This window comes from Neophocaena asiaeorientalis, unplaced genomic scaffold (assembly GCF_003031525.2).
Source record: "Neophocaena asiaeorientalis asiaeorientalis breed wild unplaced genomic scaffold, Neophocaena_asiaeorientalis_V1.1 scaffold147, whole genome shotgun sequence".
Lineage (NCBI taxonomy): Eukaryota > Metazoa > Chordata > Mammalia > Artiodactyla > Phocoenidae > Neophocaena > Neophocaena asiaeorientalis.
The window spans coordinates 1,884,421-1,908,782 of record NW_020173758.1 but is presented as its reverse complement, the minus strand read 5'-3'; the positions used below and the strand labels follow the sequence as shown (position 1 = coordinate 1,908,782).

The following is a 24,362-nucleotide window of genomic DNA, read 5'->3' as shown; positions in this document are numbered from 1 at the left end:
GGACTTCCTTCTTAGTGTCAGCCTTCTCAGATATACTCCTAAGAACTCAAAACTAAAAACTGCTTTGCTTTTCCACTCAACTGCTGAACAACAAATAAACCAAGCCATGGAAAATTCTACTAACCCAGGAAGAAAGCATAAACATAAATTTTATTCCTACTATGTTTAGATCTCTGAGATTTACATAAAAATTCAGGGTTAACCTTGTGAGTATACAGAATAGACACTTTCTAGAGGTGAGATGAACTGTCAAATATTTCCTACTACTGGCACACTAGAATGCTGAGATTTCTATTACAAAATGATAACCTTTGGCTTCTCAGTCTTCAAGAGAATCCTTTTAAAATTCAGATAGTCCTAGGTAGAAGCAGTGTTGGTATCTAGCCTATATGCACAGCCAATAAGGCCAGGGTGATTGTTTATGGCTGGCAACAATTTTCATGATTCAGTGCTAGTCTATTACCAAATGTTAAATGTATAGCCTAGTACTGAAGCCCAGAAGGAACCTCAGCCTGAGCCTCTTTCCTAGATTTAGGAATGGAAGCACTTTATAAATCATCCAGTACCCCCTACATTACATTTAAGAGATTTATTTTTTCATGCATATATTTATACATTCATTCATTCAACCAACATTTGCTGAAGGCCTACTCTGTGCCAAGCACTCCTCTAGGAACTCAGGACATAGGAATGAACAAAACAGACAAAAACCCAAGCCTTCATATGGCTTACATTATACTAGGGAGAGACAGATGGTCAACAATATGTAAGTAAAATGTATTTTTTACTTGGCTGCTTGGGTTAGTCCAATGATGATTATTGTTATGAATAAAGATAAAACAGGGAAGAGAGACAGAACATGCCAGGCAGTAAGTCGAGGTGGCTTCAATTTTATATTCAATCATCAGGGAAGTCCTCACTGAGAAGGTGGCATTTGAGAGAAGACTTGAAAGAGGGGAAGGAGCAAACAATGCAAATATCTGAGCAAGAAGGCTATTGTAGGCAGAGGGAAAAGCTAATCCAAATATCATGAGGGGGGAATTTGTATGATTTGCTAAAAGAAAAACAAAAAGACGAGAGTATGGAGGGGACAAAGGGAAGAGAAGTAGAAGATGAGGTTAAGAGGATGAGTGAGGGGCCTGATCATCAAAGATCCTTTGTAAATATTTCAGACTTAGGTTTTTGCTCTGAGTGAGGTGCGGAGCAATTGGAGGGTTTTGAGCAGAAGAATCGCATGCTCCAACTTTCATTCTTAAAGGATCATGCTATGATGAGACAGAAGTGGGGCAAGGATAGAAGCAGATAAATCAGGTGGGAGGTTATTCCTTTGATCAAGGTGAGAGATGACAGTGGTGTGGACTAGGATGGCAGTGGCAGTAGATGGTGAGAAGTGGGCAGATTCTGACAGTAGAGCCAGTGAGATTTGCTAACAGATTAATGGAGAAGAATAAGAGAAAGAAAAGGACAAGAATAACTCTGAGGGGTTTTGGCCTGAGCAACTAGAAGGATGGTGTTTTCATCAACTAAAATGAAAAGACAGGAAACTAAAAGCTTGGGGGAGTTGGGGGAGTTTTAATAATCAGAAGCTTAGTTTGGGGCATATTACATGTAAAGTATAACTTAGACATCCAAAGAGATGTATGATGGAGGAAATGGACACACAGAGAAGTTGTGAATTATATCATGTCATCCAATCACAAAGGCACCATCAGAGCGGGAACAAGATAGCACCTGGGTGAGAAGAAAAGGAGATCCCTAAAAGGAAAAGCAAGACAGAGACAAAGATAGGTTCAGCCCTCCTCACTGTTTGGCCAGGAAGTGGGCAGCCAAGCCAGATAAAAGCTCATCAACTAGAAGAGGAACTGGAAAATCTTATCCAATTGCAGTTTCTAATGTTCATTTTTCCATTAAATTCTTAATTGTATCTACTAAATTTGTTTTAGCATTAAGCATCCCTTAAAGGGTGTGCAATGAGAATGTAAAGAGAGAATGGGTGTGGGCTAAAATGGCAGAAATCTATTTGAGCTGCTCTACCCACATGGGCTGCAGACACTCCCTGGATACCAAATACCAGAGCAACTTAGAACTCCTAGTGACAGGTCCCAGAGTTTAGATTGGGAACAAAACCTGTCCAAGAATTGCAAAGCAGCTGGGATTGGATGAGTGCTTGGCAGAGGGAGTGGGAAGAATTTGACCACTTGGGTTCCTTGTTCAAAGACTACCTGGGAAAGGGGAAGGCTCCAGACTGCTCATGCAATCACAATATTCTTTGGCAGAGACTCAAAAGAGTGCCCAATTCACAGCCTTCTCCAAAGCTGCAAACCTTCAGGAGGTCACTTGGTCCAGCTCTGGCCAGAGCAAGCCTTATAGAACAACTATAAACTGGGGCATAGTTAATCAGATTTTCCAAAACAACATGGCAGAGGAGAAGGAAGAGAGGGTGAACCATTATTGCTTGGCGTGACAGAGACTTCCAGGTATCCAACCTCTGTACAGCCTCCATGTTCACATAGCCAACTGGGCACTGGGGGGTCTAAAATCGATGCTGACCCCAAATTATTTCAACTTTCCAAGGCTTCACCCCATTAAAATCCATCTATCATAAATCTGCTTATCTTGAGTACTTTTCAAATACAGAGTATCCAACTCATACTAAGCACTAGCCACTTACCATGAAGAGGTAACAGGGATCTGGACCAGATATGATGTCCTTCATAGTTCAACAAAAAGAATTAACCAGTAGGATTTGAGAGGTAGTACCTGCAAGGAAAACACAAACCAAAATCATGCTGTGCCAGTTAGTTACCTATTGTTTCTCAGTGCCAAATAACCCATCCATACTCTGCTTCTTTGCACTCTATTTTCAATATTCTCTTGCCAGGTGGACCCTTGTTTAGTTTCTGTCAGTGAAAGAGACTGGTATGAAACTGAAAGACAGGAGAAGGGAAGAACAAACTCTCTTTCTGTTTATGGTTCCTATAAGTTTTCCTCCAGCAGCATAAAACAGCCAACATACCAACAATGCCACACCCCCTCAAAGTCACAACCACCAGCTGGCTGTGCCCCTTCAGTGACGGAGTACCAGAGACACCACACACTGCTCAGAGAGCACCAGCCTCATTGCATCTCTCCCTCAGGAAGCTGGACAGTAGCCAAGCGGTAGCCTCCTTAGAGATCCACACAACAGCCACAGGATATCCATCACTCAGAGTCAGTGAGCTGGCCATACAGACCAGTACCCTTTTGTTCCTTCAGCCCCAAGAGTAGCAACAGCTTTCTACAGTACTAATATTGGACTTACCATGGTATTCCCTTTCTGTTCTTTCAGGCTTCTAATGCCAGTGTATGATGGTTTTAAAATATGTCACAGATTCTTCAACATTGTTCTCTCCAAAAGGTGGACCCTAATTCATCTCCCCTTGATTGTGGGCTGGACTTAGTGACTTGCTTCAGATGAATAGAATATGACAGATGATGGTGTGTGGCTAGGTCATGAAAGGTATCATGGCCTCCTCCTGCTCTCTCTCTCTCTTAGATCACTCTCTCTGAGGGAAGCCAACTGCTATGTCATGAGGACCCTCAAGCAGCCTTGTGGGGAGGTCCATGTGATGAGGAACTGAGGCCTTTTGCCAACTGCCAGTGAGAAGTTGAGGCCTCCTGCAAATAGCTATGAAAGTAAGCCATCTTGGAAGCAGATCCTCCACCCCCAGCCAAGCCTTCAGATAACTAACATCCCACCTGACAGTTTGACTAAAACCTCGTGAGAGACCCTAAGCTGCTCCTGGAAACCTGAAGCTCAGAAACTGTGTGAAAAAATAAATGCTCATTGCTTCAAGCCATTGAATTTTGAGGTAATTGGTTATGCCACAACAGGTAACTAATACACCAAGTAACCAATTCCTTATATTAAAGCCCTCCTTTTGAAATATCTACCATGGTTTATTTCTGGACCTTGATTGATAGAGTACTTGGTAACATAAGTGGACTCCAGAAACTGACCCTCAAAGATAGAATTCTGTAATTAAGTTACTTACCTCTTTAACTTTGAACACAGTGATAATCTGCTTGTCAATGGCAAATGGGAGACTGGTAATCTGTATCAGGCAATAGTATCAAGAAGACAAATTATTACCTGTGGCTGCTTAGGATGAATTTTCTACTGAAGGCAAGGTTTTGAGTGACAAAATTGCTCAGGAACTTGACAGTTACAGTAATAATTGTAACTTTAAGAGCTAGGAATGAGCTTTCTCTGACATCAAGTCATAGAGGACCAGATATTGTCTTTGGTGGCCATAAAAGAACCTCATTTCTTGGAGTCATAAGGCAGATATAACTAATCAAAATATAACTTCATGAGTTACAGAATTACAATGTAAGATGAATTTAGAGACAAAGTTTTTATGTGAAAGTTTAGGAATTATTTGCAAGGAATGGATGCCTGACATTTGGAAGGAAGAAATTTTGTTCAACTTAGACAGGTTAAGTATTTTTAATCTAATATCCCCGAGCCTCCCTTGCCAGCAGAAGCCATTTCCCACATTTTGAGGAGGGTAGTTTTATCATACTTGAAGACTCTATGATAACCTCCTCTATGGCTGATGCCTTCAAAAAGGATATCTGTTCTCCTCATCACCTCTCACTGCCTCAAGACTAGAGTCAGCTCTCACACAGTCACAGAGTCTTCTCCAGGAAGGTAAGTGCCAAGTCTTATTTGGGAGAAGAGAGTTCATATTCCAAACGAAGAGCAAGATTTTGCAAATACACATTGGTAGAAACTTGGAGAATCAATAGGGGAGTAGATTCTAAGGTTATTAACCCATGACGATGAAATATAATGTTGGATCAAATCAAATATATTATGATGGTTTAACTTAACAGAGAATTAAGTAAATATGAGAGGTTCCAACAGTTTGCTTGAATGATTACTGAAATATGAACTCCAAGGTGACCTAATTCAATCAGGATGAGATGCCAGAACCTATTTGGTGTAAAAGAGAAGAAAGGACTGAACGCCCTAGAAAGACAGGAACACTGGAGTGAACGGAATACCCACAATACTATGCTCCTTGAGAGAGTCCAGAGAATACTCCCTTCACTAAAGCACTGAGAAAGGCACTAATAAGGGGCCACCATCCTCCTGGAAGAGCTCTGAGTGGCTGTTTTTTGCATGCTAGGGATGACAGTGAGAAATGCCACCACTGAAAAGGGCTTCCTGATTTTAAAGTAAGTAGTGGAATCCTGGAACATTAGGAGCCAAGCAGTATCACTTAACCACTAAAGATAAGGTAGGCATAATTACCATAAAAAGCAATCCTGTCTGACCTGTAGGTATCTTCAGTAGTGGCTAATTGATCACAGTGTTTCAATAAAACAAATAGGCAGCCCACTAAATAATTATATATGTAATATAATTATAATCAGAAAAATTCTAGGTCAACTGAGCAGGAATCTGACCTGGATCACCACAATGATGAAGTACATCTTCTCACCCAGTGCAAGTTCACAGGCTCAGAGTTCTTGGACCCTTTGCAGAAGGTTCACTCAACACTGGCGTAACTATATTCCAGAATATTCTTCTAAGCCTTTCACAAGGATCCTCATATACGGTGATCACACTCTGGGAAAAGAAAAGCATTCAGGCCTATCTCGAGGTTACTAGTTTCTAGCTCTGTTGATGCTAACCCATAAGGCCACTGTGGCCCCCTAGTCAATGTGGGGATTATGGAGGTGAACTGATAAAACTGAAGTTTTGGACCTCAAATTACATCCCCACATCCTGGCTACATAATTGGAAAAGTCATTCTTGTGAGTCAAACTCACAAAATCGCCATATGATCTCTCTTACCTGCAAAGGTAGAGCTATTATGGTATACTGGTGAGGTAGCAGCATCTGAAACTTCCTCTGCCAACAGAGTAGTAAACTGCAAATAATCCCTGATGGAATTACAGAGATCATTGCTTTCATCACAAATTTGAAAGGTGAAAAGATAATTATTCTTATAACGTTCCAATGTGATTCTCTCTTTTTAGCCTATATAGAAGGCAGATGGATCATGGGTTATTGTAAAGTTATTGATGATTGTAATTTCAGCAGCTACTCCTCATGTAGTATCTTTAAAGGTGCAAATCAGTACAACCTCTGTATCCTGGTATATAGCTATTAACCCAGCAAATGTTTCTTTATCTATACCAAATTGCAAGTCCCACCACAATCAATTTTTTCTCACCTACCAGGGACAGCAGTGTACCTTCACCTTCTTGCTTCAACTGTTCCATTGTCTGACATTACCTAGCACACAGAGAACTTGATCACCCTGACATTTCACAGAATATCAATTCACAGAACTACATTGATGGTATCAAGTTTATTGGGCATTATGAACAGGAACTGGCAGAAGATTTAAATGCCTTCGCAACATGTATTCCAGAAAGTGGGAAATAAGCCCCACAAATTTTCAGGGACCTGCAACTTCAATGAGTCTTTTAGATATCCAGTCTGCCTGTTGATACCATTGACCAAGCCAATCCATAAAGCAGAAGGTCTGAAATAGAAGATCCCAAGTGATTTCAACTATTCAAGGCTTCATCCCATTAAAATCCATATATCACAAATCTGCATATCTTGGGTACCCTCTATATACAGTAAACAGTCCCTTCCAAGTATCAAACATTTGCTGAGATACGGTAGCTCAAGAACCTTGATTGAGCATGATTTGACCTCATGTTGCAATTTATGGGATTAAGGAGGGTGATTTGGATGGTAGGTTGAGGGGCGGGGCTTTTCACCATCCATGGGAGTCAACAGCACAGTGAGGTCCTGCTACAACCACTATTTCCTCCCACTCTCTCACTACAGATTAATCCCCACACTCTCTCCTCCTGAACCTGGACTCAGTCTCAGAATCCTTCCAAACGCAGTGTACCAAATAACCTCCACCAATCCACTGTGAGAAATAAAACTCTCTCTCAAAATAGAGTGAATCCAGGTATAAGGCCATCGGATGAAAATCACAAAAACTGACTGAGAGGAAGAGGGAGCACAGTGAAGGGTGAGAAATGAAAACTCAGTATATCTGAATAAAAAAGAGAAGATCCACAGTATCTAGAGTTATCAGGAAGAGAACTATCACAGATACCTATTAGCTCTGACAGTGAATGCAAAACGTTCCTTCCAAAGAAAGTTTATTTGCTTAACGCTACACTACCTCTGGGATAGAAGAACCATGTTCTGAAGTTACATGGGAGCTATGCTTCAGTCTGCCCACTGCTGCAGGTGCAAAGTGGCTGTCTACAAGCATCCACTCCAAGACAGAGTACAGCCAGGGGTGCATAGGCATCTAAGGACAAACACTGGAAATCTCTCTACTATTCTGCAAAATTTGAGAATAGTATTAATATCTACTACTTCACAGAGGCATAGTAAGTTTCTTTATTAAGAAATCAGCTTGCAAGCAAGTTAAGCAAGAGCCTGAGAGCAAAGTAATGAATAAATGGAACAGTATTATTAGGACAGATTATTAGACTCTTTTGTTAAAGATCCCTGGAATTGAGAAAGTTGTAGTCCACACGTTTTTTTGCTCATCATATCCCCAAAAGGAGCCAGCAGCAAACATTTTACATTAGAGAATCTCAATAAATGTCTGTTGAATTAAATTGGAGTTGGCAAAATATCAATTCTAAAATTTTATTTTTTCTGTTCTGCTTTTTAAATTTGTAGATATTTCAATTAATTTAAACAAGACATTACAGCTTTTCATTTCCCCAAATCCTTTCTTCAATCAAAGCCATGGAATAGACTGATTAGTTCCATTTTAATTCATGTCAGAAACAACACTTCTTTTAGAAGTGAAAACTAAGTAAGCAACACCAAATGATGATAAGGATGTAAAGCAATAGGAACTCTCATACATTAGATGGTGGAAATAGAAAATGATACAGTAACTTTGGAAGAAAGTTTGGTGGTTTCCTAGAAAACTAAACATTTTCTTATCATATGGTCCAGCAATCACCTTTCTTGGTATTTACCCAAAGGAATTGAAAATTTATGTTCACACAAAAACCTACACAGGGATGTTTGTAGCAACTTTGTACATAACTGACAAAACTTGGAAGCAACCAAAACGTCCTTCAGGAAGTGAATGGATAAATAAACTGTGGTACATCCAAATAATGGAATAGTATTCAGCTTTAAAAAGAAATGAGCTATCAAGCCATGAAAAGCCATGAAGGAAACTTAAGTGCATGTTACTAAGTGAAAGAAGTCAATCTGAAAAGGCTACATGCTGTATGATTCCAACTATATGACATTCTGGAAAAGGCAAAACTATGGAGACAATTTTAAAAGTCAGTGTTTGCAGAGGGTAGGGGAAGGGATGAATAAATGGAGTACAGAGGAATTTTAGGGCAGTGAAAATATTCTTATGATATTGTAATGATGGATATATGTCATTATACATATGTCCATACTCATAGAATGTACACCAAGAGTGAATATGGAATTTGAGTAATTATGATGCGTAAATATGGAATTTGAGTAATTATGGTGTGTCAATGTACGTTCTTCCTTGGTAAAAAAAAAAATGTACGTTCTGGTGAGTGATGTTGATAATAGAGGAAGATATGCATGTCTGGAGATAGAGGGTATGTGGGAAATCTCCCTACCTCGCTCTCGATTTTGTTGTAAACCTAAAACTGCTCCCTCCAAAATAAAGTCTTTAAAAATAAATATAGAAAAAGTAAATAAGCACTGTCCTGAGCTAATACAGCTTGAATTGTTTTCATTTGGGCTAGGTCTGGAACTCCTAAGGAATGCTAGGCAAACATTACATTAGACAACATATATTACTACATTCATATAGGCAGAGAAAGATCAATGGATTCATTGACTCAATCACTCCATCCCAGTCACACTGGCATCCTTCTGTTCCTTCATACACCAAACACGTTCCTACCTAAGATTTTTACACTTACTGTTTCCTCAGACTCGAACATTCTTTCCCCAGGTAACCACATGACTTGCTCTCTTATTCCTTTAAATCTTTAAATCGCTTTCTCATTGAAGCTCTCCCTGGTCAACCTATCTAAAAGTTCAACTACCTTTCTTGCTTTATTTGTTTTGCCTCAGTACATGTTGCTATCTCACATATCATGTGCATTGCCTTTTTATTCCATTGCATATCTGCTGGACCATCAACTGCATGAGGAACAGAATATTTTTTTCATTACTATATCTTCAGCCTTTAGACTGGTGTCTGGCACATAACAGATCAATAAATATCTGTTCAATGAATAAATAGACGTGCAGACATGTTAAAAAAAAATGACATGAAGAGTGGCAGGGAGAAGTGGTATATAGCCTTCAAATCTCTTTTTTCCTAAACCCAGCTAACTGTGTACCTGAGTGAAATACACTCTACTTTATAATTTTGTTCGCAAAATACCAAGCTGTATTGGGAAAAGACAGATAACACTGATAAATTATGAATGCCCTAGGAAATTTCAAAAATTCTATTCCCTGAATTGTTCATAATACATTATACTTTGACATTTATAAAAATGAAAAACAAATAGAAATTAATCTCATCTTTAAAATATGAATCTTATAAATGTTATTGGATTATATTTATATCACACATTTCAAAAGTTCATATAATATTTACCTTTAAAATCCATTACTACTTCACAATTTAGAAGTTTTGTATCAATAGATATTTATTTTTAATAGTCATTAATATTTCTGCAACCAATACATTTGCTAATGCAATAATACTCTTTTTAGTCTTTGCCTGTGCTATAAAAAAATTTTAATACCCAATTTTTAATCTTTTTTCAAGGGCTACTTTCTGAAAGTAGGCTACATACTCCAGGAAATGGAAACAAGCTGTTGGGAGGGTAGGATTAGAGAAGCTGGAGGATATTTAAACAATTTAAATGATCAAAATATATGATTCCAGGAAACATAGCTGCTGAACCAAAAGTTTTACCTGCAAGCCCACTGGCTACATGCCTATTAAGAGGCCCTTATGGACAAAGGTCCTGAGAAGAGATTGAGATTAAATTGCTGCAAAGAAGTCCACTTATGTGCCCCAGTTGGAGTGGATTCTTGGAAAAGAAGATGGCGAAAGGACTATTTTAAGATTTCAGACCTAGGGTTTGAGGACAGAATGGGGAGGGGGACACAGAAAGCAGTAACTGAAAGGAACACACCCCAAGCAAACCAAAGTACAAACATTCTCTCCTGATGATGTGTGGATTACAGTCATGAATGAAATTTCCACTTTAGCCATTTTCAAGGATACAATAAATCAACTTCTGTGGCTCATGATAAAGCACAGATAATTCAGATCAAGTTAAAAGAAGACTATACTCATTGTTTGCTAATTACTCCACACTGAAGCAAATAAAATAATATTCTTTCCCTTTCAACCCACATAGTTCTTCATTGTTTTAAAACAGATCATAGAATCTATATCGAAACAGAAGATATGGCAAATGTCTTATATAAAATTTTGAGGACCTAATACTTACATTTTAACTAAACTGCTGAGCTCCTTTTCTCCTTCAGATTTGAAGTTCTTGCTTTACATATGGCTACTTAGCATATAATATATTCTATTTATTAAATTGTTCTTGTCTGTCAACCCCCCAAAAAACATAGGCTCAAAAAGGTCAGGGATGGAAGGGCAAAATGGGTGAAGAAGATCAAAATGTACAAATTTCCAGCTATAAAATAAATAAGTCATGGGGATGTAATGTACAGTATGATGACTATAGTCACTAATAGTGTATTGCATATTTGAAAGTTGCTAAGAGAGTAGATTTTAACAGTACTCATCACAAAAAAGAAAAGAAAAAAGGTTTTTGAATTTTATTTTATTTTATTTATACAGCAGGTTCTTATTAGCTATCAATTTTATACATATTAGTGTATATATGTCAATCCCAATCTCTCAATTCATCCCACCACTATCAACACCACCCCCCGCCGCTTTCCCCGCTTGGTGTACATTTGTTCCCTACATCTGTGTTTCTGCCTTGCAAACTGGTTCATCTGTACCATTGATTCCACATATATGCATTATTATAAGATGTTTTTTCTCTTTCTGACTTACTTTACTCTGTATGACAATCTCCAGATCCATCCACATGATTGTTTCCTTCATTTCTCTTTCTGATCATTCATTGTTAGTGTATAGGAATGCAAGAGATTACTGTGCATTAATTTTGTATCCTGCAACTTTACCAGATTCATTGATTAGCTCTAGTAGTTTTCTGGTGGCACCTTTAGGATACTCTATGTACAGTAACATGTCATCTGCAAACAGTGACAGTTTTACTTCTTCTTTTACAATTTGGATTCCTTTTCTTTCTTTTTCTTCTCTGATTACCATGGCTAGGACTTCCAAAACTATGTTGAATAATAGTAGCAAGAGTGGACATCCTTGTCTTGTTCCTGATCTTAGAGGAAATGCTTTCAGTTTTTCACCTTTGAGAATGATGTTGACTGAGGCTTTGTCATATATGGCCTTTATTATGTTGAGGTAGGTTCCCTCTATGCCCACTTTCTGGAGAGTTTTTATCATAAATGGGTGTTGAATTTTGTCAAAAGCTTTTTCTGCATGTATTGAGATGATCATATGGTTTTCATTCTTCAATTTGTTAATATGGTGTTATCACATTGATTGATTTGCATATATGGAAGAATCCTTGCATTCCTGGCATAAATCCCACTTAATCATGGTATATGATCCTTTCAATGTGTTGTTGGATTCTGTTTGTTAGTATTTTCTTGAGGATTTTTGTATCTATATTCATCAGTGATACTGGTCTGTAATTTTCTTTGTTTGAAGTACCTTTGTCTGGTTTTGGTATCAGAGTGATGGTGGCCTCGTAGAATGAGTTTTTGGGAGTGTCCTTTCCTCTGCAATTTTTGGAAGAGTTTGAGAAGGATGGCTGTTAGCTCTTCTCTAAATGTTTTATAGAATTCACCTGTGAAGCCATCTGGTCCTGGACTTTTGCTTGTTGGAAGATTTTTCATCACGGTTTCAATTTCATTCCTTTGATTCGTCTGTTCATATTTTCTATTTCTTCCTGGTTCAGTCTTAGAAGGTTATACCTTTCTAAGAATTTGTCCATTTCTTCCATGTTGTCCATTGTATTGGCATAAAGTTGCTTGTAGTAGTCTCTTATGATGCCTTGTATTTCTGTGGTGTCCGTTGGAACTTCTTTTTCATTCTTAATTTTCTTGATTTGAATCCTCTCCTTCTTTATCTTGATGAATCTGGCAAAAGGTTTATCAATTATGTTTACCTTCTCAAAGAACCAGCTTTTAGTTTTATTGATCTTTGCTATTGTTTTCTTTGTTTCTATTTCACTTATTTCTGCTCTGATCTTTATGATTTCTTTCCTTCTACTAACTTTGGGTTTTGTTTGTTCTTTCTCTCGCTCCTTTTGGTGTAAGGTTAGATTGTTTATTTGAGATATTTCTTGTTTCTTGAAGTAGGATTGTATTGCTATAAAATTCCTTCTTAGAGCTGTTTTTGCTGCCTCCCATAGGTTTTGGATCATCGTGTTTTCATTGTCATTTGTCTCTAGGTATTTTTTGATTTCCTCTTTGATTTCTTCAATGATCTCTAGGTTATTTAGTAATGTATTATTTGGCCCCCATGTGTTTGTGTTTTTTACTTTTTTTTCCCCTGTAACTTATTTCTAATCTCATAACGTTGTGGTCGGAAAAGATGCTTGATATGATTTCAGTTTTCTTAAATTTACTGAGGCTTGATTTCTGACCCAAGATGTAATCTCTCCTGGAGAATGTTCCGTGTGCACTTGAGAAGAAAGTGTAACCTGATGTTTTTGGATGGAATGTCCTATAAATATCAATTAAATCTATGTGGTCTATTGTGTCATTTATCCTTTTTGCTTTTAATAATTTTTCTTTGTCTTTAATTGTTGTCAATTTGATTACTATGTGTCTTGGCATGTTTCTTCTTGGGTTTATCCTGCCTGGGACTCTCTGCACTTCCTGGACTTGGGTGGCTATTTCCTTTCCCATGTTAGGGAAGTTTTCGACTATAATCTCTTCAAATATTTTCTCAAGTCCTTTTTCTCTCTCTTCTCCTTCTGGGACCCCTATAATGCGAACGTTGGTGCATCTAACGTTGTCGCAGAGGTTTCTTAGGCTGTCTTCTTTCTTTCATTCTTTTCTCTTTATTCTATTCCATGGCAGTGAGTTCCACCATTCTGTCTTCCAGGTCACTTACCTGTTCTTCTGCCTCAATTTTCTGCTATTGATTCCTCTAGTGTATTTTTTACTTCATTTATTGTATTTTTCATCTCTGTTTGTTTGTTCTCTAATTCTTCTAGGTCTTTGTTAAACATTTATTGCATCTTCTCGATCTTTGCCTCCATCCTTTTTCCAAGGTCCTGGACCATCTTCCCTCTCATTATTCTGAATTCTTTTTCTGGAAGGTTGCCTATCTCCACTTCATTTAGTTGTGTTTCTGGGGTTTTATCTTATTCCTTCATCTGGTACATAGTCCTCTGCCTTTTCATTTTGTCTATCTTTCTGTGAATGTGGTTTTCGTTCCACAGTCTGCAGGATTGTAGTTCTTCTTGTTTCTGCCATCTGCCCTTTGGTGGATGATGCTATCTAAGAGCCTTGTGCAAGTTTCCTGATGGGAGGGACTGGTGGTGGGTAGAGCTGGGTGTCGCTCTGGTGGGCAGAGATCAGTAAAACTTTAATCCACTTGTCTGTTGATGCATGGGGCTGAGTTCCCTCCCTATTGGTTGTTTGGCCTGAGGCAACCCAGCACTGGAGGCTACAGGCTCTTTGGTGGGGCTAATGGGAGACTCCAGGAGGGCTGATGCCAAGGAGTACATCCCAGAACTTCTGCTCCCAGTGTCCTTGTCCCTGTGGTGAGCCACAGCCACCCCCTGCCTCTGCAGAAGACCCTCTAATGCCAGTAGGTAGGTCTGGTTCAGTTTCCTATGGAGTCACTGCTCCCTCCCCTTGGGTCCTGATGTGCACACTACTTTGTGTGTGCCTTCCACGAGTGGAGTCTCAGTTCCCTCCAGTCCTGTTGAAGTCCTGCAATCAAATCCCACTATCCTTCAAAGTCTGATCTCTGGGAATTCCTCCTCCCATTGCCTCACCCCCAGGTTGGGAAGCCTGACGTGGGGCTCAGAACCTTCATTCCAGTGGTGGACTTCTGTTGTATAAGTGTTCTCCAGTTCGTGAGTCACCCACCCAGCAGTTATGGGATTTGATTTTATTGTGATTTCACCCCTCCTACCATCTCATTGTGGCTTCTCCTTTGCCTTTGGATGTGGGGAATTTTTTTTGGTGAGTTCCAGTGTCTTCCTGTAAATGATTGTTCAGAGTTAGTTGTGATTCCAGTGCTCTTGCAAGAGGGAGTGAGCTGAAAAAATTTTTGTAACTGTGCATGGTGACAATTGATTTATTGTGGTGATCATTTTGTAATGTATACAGATGTCAAATATTATTTTGTACCCTTGAAACTAGTATCATGTTATATGGCAATTATACCTCAATTTAAAAAGTAAAATATTTTAAAGGTCAGAGATTTTGGGGTTTTTTGTTTGTTTGTTTGTTTGTTTGTTTTTTGTGGTATGCGGGCCTCTCACTGTTGTGGCCTCTTCCGTTGCAGAGCACAGGTTCCAGACGTGCAGGCTCCGGATGCGCAGGCTCAGCGGCCATGGCTTACAGGCCCAGCTGCTCCACAGCATGTGGGAATTTCCCGGACCGGGGCACGAACCCGCGTGCCCTGCATCGGCAGGCAGACTCTCAACCACTGCGCCACCAGGGAAGCCCAAGTTTTTTGTTCTTATTGTTATTTTATTCACTTATGTATCCTCAGCATCTATAGCAGTACCTGGCACATGGAAGGCACTCAAAAAATATTCATGGAATGAATGAATAAATAACTGATGCTATTAAAGTAGCCACCTACATGTGTAGATACACCTAGAAAGACAATTCCATTATCTTTATATATCTACATAAAACCAAGCATTATAAGATTTTTCTTAAATGCCTAATTTAGACTCTTCTGAGCTTATAGAAAAAGGGATCCTAGCTTTGAGGAGCTTATAAGTCTGTTAGGGAGAAAACACTCTACCGTGAAATAATTAGAAAATAAAGAAATATAAAACAAACCATGAAACAGTTACTTAGACCATCTACACAAATTTCACAGTAAGAACAACGGCAAAGTGATCTTTACAGAAATCTTCAAGGTGAAGATGATTTGAATCAGACCCTAAAGAACAAGTATAACCTTAGGCTGGAGGAAGAAAAGCAAAGGGCATATGCAAGTTTCAAAATCATGACTCATGGTAAGATACGATAAAAATATAAGCTTGAAGGCATCCAAGGATTCACACTAGAGAAATTAAGGGACACCAAATTACAACACATTCTGACTGTCAGGTTGAGAATTCATGAATTCACTGTTTCATCAGAAAATATTTATGTAGTGTTTACCACGTGGTAGGAGCTATTCCAGGTTCTGGGGATCATAATGTGAACAAAATAAAGTCCCTGCCCTCATGAAACTTACATTCTGGTGGGACAGATAAGAAACAAGTGAACAAATAAGACCATTTGGAGAATTACAAATGTTTTGAGAGACATAAATCATGTCAACCCTGGGAAAATTTAATACTGAACAAGGTAGTCAAAGAAGGCCATTTGAACATTGGAAAGGAACAATTAATAGACAAAAGATTTCAATTAATTCCTGCATATGACTATGTAAAGAGTATGGAGAAGTGATCACTGAGAAAAAGGGGCCAAGAAAGGCACATCACAGAATGTGCACAGAGGAGGTTACAGGTGGACAAAGGGCTGCCCTGCCCTGAAGAGGTCTAGAGAGGCCTAACACACAGACATGAAGAAGGTCAAGTATAAAACATGGATAAAAACCATGGGGATTAACTGAAATATGGGAGACAGTATAATCAATTCTAACAACCCCAGATAAAAATAATGGATAAAAATTTTCTAAACTTGTTTAAAACCATAAATCCACAGATCCAAGAAGCTCAACAAAAGCAGTGCAGCAGAAACATGAAGAAAACCACACAAGGACACATCATAATCAAGTTGGTGAAAATTAGTATTAAAGAGAAAGTCATAAGAGCAGCCAGAAGAAAAAAGATACATCTTGTAAAATGAAGGAAACATAACAATAACAGTTCACTTCTCACCAGGAATTTTGCAAGCTAAAAGATAGTGGAAATTCTTTCATGGTACTAAAAAGAGAAAAAACAAACAAAACCAAAAACCTGTCAACATAAATTCTTTACTCAGTCAATTATCTTGCAAAAATAGTGGCAAAATAAATACGTTTTCAGACAAATGTGAGCAAAAAAATTTAACATCTTAGATGAAATGGGTAAAAGGCCCAATATACCAAAGTTCCCCCAAGAAAAAGTAGATTATCTGAATAGCCTTATATGCATTTTAAAGTGTTATACTTAAAACCCTTCCCACAAAGACATATCAGGGCCCGGATGTCTTCCCTGGTGAATTCTACCAATTATTTGCAGAAGAAATAATCAGTCTCCACAAACTCTTCTAGAAAAATAGAAAATACTACTACCCAATTCATTTTATGATAAAGCCAGTATTACCCCAATACCAAAACCAGAAAAACACATTTTAAGAAGACTGCAGAACAATATATCTCATGTACATAGATACAAAAATCCTAAACATAATTTTAACAAATTAAATTTAGCAATATATGAAAAGATAATACACCATAACCAAGAGGGTTTCATTCCAAGAATGCAAGATTGTTTTAATGTTCGAAAATTCAGTTAAAGTAATTTACTATATTAACCAACCAAAAAAGAATAACAACATAACCATCTCAGTAAATGCAACAAAAGCATTTGACAAAATCCTACACACATTTATGATAAAGATCCTCAGCATTCTACAAAGAGAAGGGAACTCCTGCCCTCCTGCATCTATTAAAAAAAAAAACAAAAAAACCTACAGGTAGCATTATGCTTAATGGTGAAAGACTAAATTACTTCCCCCTCATAATCAGGAACAAGAGATGTATGTCCATTCTCAAGAATTATAGTCTTATAAGTATTATTATACTTATATTGTACTCAAGGCTCTAGATACTAGTGTATTAAAGCAAGAAAAAGTGAGACATTTTTGAAAAAAGAAACAAACAACTGTAATTTTACACAAATGACATGATAATCCCCGTAGAAAGTCCTAAGGAAATAGAATGAAAGGGGTGAATTAATAAGTTCTCAGGGTATAAAATTAACATACAATTAATTGCGTTTATATATTCTAGCATAAAATAATTAGAAATTTAAATTTTAAGAAACACTGTCATTTACAGTAGCTTTAAAAATATGATGTATTTAGGGGTACATTAAAAAATACATATAAGAGATGTTCACTGAAAACTATAAAACTTTGCTGAGATAAATTAAAATAATTTAAATTAATAGAGAGTGATACCATATTAATGGATCAGAAAACTCAATATCATTAAGATGTCAATTCTCCCCAAATTGACCTATAGATTCAAAACAATATCAATCAAAATTTCAGTTGGCTTTCTGTGGAAATTGACAAGCTTTTTCTAAAACTTAGGTGGAAAATCCAAGGACCTAGAACTGCCAAACCAATTTTGAAAAGAAGAACAAAGTTGCAGGAATCACACTACCTGACTTCAACATTTAATTTAAAACTACAATAATCAAAACAGGATAGTAGTGGTAGAGACAGACATACAGATTGAAGAAACCAAATAGAGTGCCCAGAAATAGACCTACACATATATGGTCAACTGATTTCTGAGAAAGGTGATAAAGTAACTCAATGCGGAAAGGACCGTCTTCTTAACAAATTATCTGCTAAAACAATTAGGTAACTATTTGCAAGAAAAATAAATAAATAAACCTTGAAGTATACTTCACATCATATAAGAAAAATTTAACTAGAAATGGGTCATAGACCTTAGTATAAAAATTAAAACTATAAAATTTCTAAATGACAAACTTAAGAAAAAAATTTTATAACCATGAGTTAGGGGAAACAATTCTTACAAAGGACCAAAAAAGCATGCACCATAAGAAAGAATTGATATATGGGACTTCATCAAAATGAAAAATATTTGGCCTTCAAAAGGCACTGTCAAGAAAGTAAAAAGTCAAGTCATGCAGTAGGAGAAAATATTTGTAAAACATATATCCGATAAAGATCTTTTAACCAGAATATGTAAAGAACTCTTACAACTCAATAACAAAAAGAGACACAATCTCACAATCTCACTTAAAAAAAAAAAAGAGTGAAAGATTTGAAAGGACATTTCCACAAAGAAGACACTGAATGGCAAATAAGCACATAAAAAAATATTCAATATAATTAGGCACCAGGAAAATGTAATGTAAAATAATAATGAGTAACAATACACATCCATTAAATGTGACAGTATCAAATGTTGGCAAGAGTAAGGATCCTCTGGAATTCTCATATATTGATGGTGAAAATGTAAAGTGTTATTACAATTTTTATTTTTAAAAAGTAGTTTGGCAATTTCTTATAAAGTTAAACACTTATCCAAATTTTCAGAAATTATTACTCCTAGGTATTTACCCCCCAAAACTGAAAACATATATTCACACAAAGACCCAAATGTGAATGTTGTTAATGGCTTTATTTATAAGAGCTCAAAACTGGAAACAACCCTAATGTCTATCACCTGATGAATGGAGAAATAAATTTTGGTGCATCCATTCAAGTAATACTGCTCTTCGATGAATAACCAAAAAAACTAATGATATTTGCAATAAAATTGATGCATCGCAAAAGAATTGGGGATGGCCAAAAAGTTTGTTTGGGTATTTTTGTAACATGAAAAACCCAAACAAATTTTTTGGCCAACCCAATATTATGCTAAGTGTAATAAGCCAGGCACAGAAGACTATGTACTATATTGTTCCATTTATATTAAATTCTAGAAAAAACAAAACTATCATGACAAAAATTTGAACAGTGATTGCATGGGTGGATGGGGGAGAACTGACTATGAAGAGGAACAAGGGAGCTTTTGGAAGGACGGAAATGTGACCAATAGTGTGACTGTAGTGATGTTTACACAACTATATACATTTGTCAAACATATTGTACACTTGTAATTGGTGAATTTTATCTTATGGAGATTATACCTCAAAAAACACAAAAAATATAATTTGTATATCTTCTGTACAACACTATGGACCCCTTAATTACCAGGACTATGAACCACTAACGCCTGTCACAGTCCCCAAAACATAATAGAAATTTAATAAATGAAGAAATAAGTGAATGAAAAAATGAGCAATTGGTACAGAACTCAATATCCTATTTAAAAAAAAAAAAACATAGGGCTTCCCTGGTGGCGCAGTGGTTGAGAGTCTGCCTGCCAATGCAGGGGACGCGGGTTCGTGCCCCAGTCTGGGAAGATCCCACGTGCTGCGGAGCGGCTGGGCCCGTGAGCCATGGCCGCTGAGCCTGTGTGTCCGGAGCCTGTGCTCCGCAACGGGAGAAGCCACAACAGTGAGAGGCCCGCGTACCGCAAAAAATAAAAAAATAAAGGAATGCTTTACAGACCTTCTGTTTGCCTTAAATCCTGAAAATACTTCTGTACCAGAGTTATTGAGATTCTTGAAAGACATTTGGGACTTCTTAGTACCAGTCTTGCTTTCCTGTCTTTAGAAGACATTGTGCTCCCTGGTAGCAGGCTTCTTTCTTAGCTTTGGCTTCTGTCCAGTAAAAATTCCTAGCAAGGTTTTACACACCTAGAGTATATTGATATCTTTATTATTGCTCTAAACTCCTAAAATTTTATTTTATTTATTGGTCAGTTTTCAAATGACACTCTCCAAGAACTTGTTTCATTGTGTTTCTTTGGCAACTTTAGATGGTTGTTTGGATGACCCAGAATAAAGTTTGATCCCAAGGTGAATCACTTCATATATAATTCAATCTTTAATAATCACAAATAGAGCCCTTTAGCTACTTTCTCCTCAAAAAACTAATTTTACTTGTCAACAAAGTCTGGGTCAGCAACATAGATTGAAAATGCAGACTTTACTTTGTTTTTTATTTCAAAAAAAAAGAAAACTTGTAAGGCTTATTTCTTCACCAGAACAATATATATATTGTCAAATATAAATCAGAGTTCCAAATGAGCAGCTTGCTTCGATCTACTACACTCCGCCTTCAGAGAGTGAGACCCATCACATGAGGCACTGGGGTTCACCCAGCCGTTTACACCACAGCAATTATTAATGAAGAACTAAGCTGCTAGTAGAAGAACAAGCATTAGCAGTCATCATATCTACATCCATGCTTACTGTCTCCCCACAGGCTGTGGCTGAGTACGAGCCATCTCAAAACTGTGGGGAAATTAGGCTGTGATTCCTCGGGTTACCCCTTGGTGGATGAACCATCATGCTGAAGTGTCAGTTAAATGATAAGTTATATTGACAGAAATATTTGGGATTAGAAAATTTTATTTAAATTTTATTTAAATAAATTTTAAATAAAAAATATTTTTAATAATTAATTAATTAAAAAATAAATTTTAAATTAAAAAAATTTTATTTAAAAGAGTAGAAAGTCTGACACAGATGTAGAAGGCCCACTCTGGTATAAACTCTTAGAATAGTTGTCACAAACAATGCTTTGTGGACCCCCAGAGACTTAGAATGTTCTACCAAATGCCTGAAATCTTGGATTTACACTGGAAAACATGCATACAGATACAGTGCAGTATGATATACTCAGATGTAAATATTAGGAGGTAGTGATACTGGCTCAGCAAAAACATATATATAATAGAATGGTTATGAATGACAGAAGATAAAGAGAAGGAAATCTCCCAGAATATTAAGCAAAAAGACAAAATGGAAAAATATGACACAAAATAAGTCAAGAAATATGGACAAGCCTAGAAAATCCAAGAACTATTTAAAAGCAGTTACAAAAAGAGAAAACCAAAGCAATAAATAAATAGGGAGGAGAAAGGTATTGAAATAAGATTAGACAATTTCCCTGAGCCTAAGCGCGTGCGCGCTCACACACACACACACACACACACACACACACTTAAGTTTTCATACAGAAAAAGCCATCTGAGTGCCAGGCACAAAGAGTAAAGATGCACACTTAGAAATACTCTGATAAAGTTTCAGAACTTCAAACACAAAGAGAAAATCTAAAACTTGTGAATTTGGGAGCAGGGCAGGTTTCTTTACATACAAACTCTGAATGCTTTAAAAGAATGTCACAATTCCTTTGAGATTCCTAGGGAAAATTATTTTGAACCTATATTTCTATAACCAGTTAATTATCAATCAACTGTAAGGACAAAATCAAGACATTTTATGACATGCAAAAAATTAAAAAGCTTGCCTCCCACAGATACTCTTTTAAAAAAAATTACTTGCATATGTATTTCTGTAAAAATATGCCACGATGAAAGCATATGTCTCTTCTGTCAATAACCAAAAAAAAAAAAGGAGAACAGTTAGGAACTCAGAAAAGGAAACAAAATGCTTTATCAAAAAGTCACTCAAGTAAGAATAAAATTATAATGTAGCATGATTTCGAGTTATTGCCTAAGTCTAAGAAAAGAGATGCCACTTTTCCCTGATATTTGGAACATTTGCCATTAAATGTCACATGTTTAATGACATAGGATTACATTTTTCTCTTTTAGAGTAAAATCAAACTACTTAGCTCTTCAGTGAATACCATGTATCTAATAATAAAATTGTGAATACTGTTTGAGGGTAATTATCTTCTCAAATCGACTTATATACAGCACATAGAAAAATTAATTATAGGCCAGAAGGTAAATGTTTTAAAATCTTAATAGTATACAAGTAATACAGAAGTCCAGAGATCAGAATTGTGAAACAGAATCAGCTGGGGCCTGGGAATGACATTTATTTAATTAAGTTCCACCCTCCCTGGCAATGAATAAGGACAGTCTAGAGTAGATCCAAGACACCAGGGAGCCCTATCAATGGGCATTTGAACATATAACAATGTCATTACCGAATAATTTACTACACCTGTAATGCTCCCATCCACTCCCAAGACCTTTCACGACTTCACTCCCTTTTCCTTTTTCTCATAGTCTCTAGTAAACAGTAGCAAATAATTTGTGATTCCTAGATTTCATGGCAGTCTCCCATTATACAACCAAGTCCATATTTAGCTTCCATAACGATGATCTCAAATATATTATGAGCCTCATTTTCTCAAAAAATGAAAGTACACTCGACTCTAACAAACAAGATTGCTTTTTAAGTTCATTTGTACATTAGTTATTGTGATTCTAGAGTTTGTAACAGATAAACCTTGTAATCTTGTGGGCCTAACACATAGATTTATTTTTTGTCCAGCAGGGAGTGACAGCATAGACAGTTCGGCTTCATTCAGAGGCCTAAACTAACAGAGGCTCTGCTGTATTCAATACATGACTTTCAGACAGCTTTAGGTGTAGACACCCAGCCAGCAGATAGTATAAGAGAGAGAATAAAGGGTTGTATGGCCATTTCATGGGACAGAATTAAAAAGTGGGATTCATCACTTCTGTCTACATTCCATTGGCCAGGACATAGTCATATGTCCACACCTGCTTGCAAGGGATTCTGGAAAATACGATCTAGCTAATTGTCAAGGAGGGTGGGGGATGCTAGTCTGGTAAACAACTAGCCAGTCTGCCACAATTAGAGTGCTATTTAAAGTTTTAAGGACAAAAATCTGAAATGCTTGCAGTGTGGTTAACCATTGGCTCAGCCCTGTCTCTTCGTTTAGTTCGCAAGTAGCTCTAGAACAGGAAACGTAGATTAAACATCTTTGCTTTCTTAGCACCTTCACTTGCACAAGAGGTGCTTGAGAAAATCTTGAAGGAATTAATTTACTTAATTATGTTCTAGTAGCAAAGACAAATTAATGTGGAGTGAAAAATAACCTCCTTCCTCAATGAAAAGATCAGGCCAAGTATTTGTGAACCGATTATATTTTTATTAAAATAACTACAATACAATGAGCCCATAATTGGTTATTCCAAAAATAGCTGAGTGCGTGAATTTCAATATTTGTTTTATTACTGAATGTAAAAGCAATGGTAAAGACTGAATGCAAAATATAAGCATTCACTCATTTTTCTTAAGAGAACAAAAACATGCAGGAAATGTTTAATGATACAATGAATTGGTAATTTCCTAATTTGCTACAAAAGAAGAAGCATTTATCAGGTGATGTTTACACGTGTATGCTGCAACAAACCATTAAAGTAATCGACACAAATCCCATAAATCAACCAAATAAACCCTCAACTATAGCAACTATAGCAATAAGGGTAGGTCAATCTCTAATTCACAGAGTTCAGTGAATGAATGAAAGAGGGACAGTAACTGATAGAGGTCAAACTTCAAATATAGGGATAAGAAATTCTGTAAAACAAGGGGCATAGTTTGTGACTCAGCAAATAAATGGGGATTGGAGTAGAACTGGAGAGAGAGATGCAAAAGAAATCCCAAAAGACATTCATCATTTTCCACAGTTTAATTATGAGCCATTATCATATCTGTTAAAAATAACCAAAGAAGAGCATGAGAAAAAGTTTATGTGAAGAAGTATGTGGGTACAAAAAATTATGTTTGATAGACCCGTAAAACAAATACCCTTTATCCAACTGAGATTATTTAAACATGAATATCATGAAACAGATATCAATAGTATGGGTCAAGGAGTGGGCTGTTTAAAACTGAGATTGTTGGGCTTCCCTGGTGGCGCAGTGGTTGAGAGTCCGCCTGCTGATGCGGAGGACACGGGTTCGTGCCCCGGTCCGAGAAGATCCCACATGCCGTGGAGCGGCTGGGCCCATGAGCCATGGCCGCTGAGCCTGCGCGTCCGGAGCCTGCGCGTCCAGAGCCTGTGCTCCGCAACGGGAGAGGCCACAACAGTGAGAGGCCCGTGTATTGCCAAAAAAAAAGACAAAAAAAAACAACTGAGATTGTGGAACTTTGCTATCAGAGTAGATCTTAAGTGTTCTCACCACACATACACACACACACACACACACACACACACACACACACACAAGATGGATGTATTAACTTGATTGTAGTAATCTTTTCACAATGTATACTTATATCAAAACATCACGGTACGATTTAAATATATACAACTTATATTTGTCAACTGTACCTCAGAAAAGCTGGGGGGAAATCTGTAGCGGCAGAGGGTCACAGTTACTTGTAAAGATAAGGTCTAGGATGTGATCACTGAGAAAGTGGCTGAG

At 37.3% G+C, this 24,362-nt stretch overlaps 1 long non-coding RNA gene across 1 annotated transcript in view; it reads right to left on the bottom strand.

Annotated features, from left to right (window-relative positions):
• Nucleotides 1–24,362, bottom strand: part of LOC112403627 (uncharacterized) — a 99,625-nt gene that overhangs the window by 35,041 nt on the left and 40,222 nt on the right. Inside the window, exon 2 of the long non-coding RNA XR_003003945.1 lies at nt 2,672–2,760. This is a non-coding gene — a long non-coding RNA (uncharacterized LOC112403627). The remainder of the gene's footprint in view (nt 1–2,671; nt 2,761–24,362) is intronic.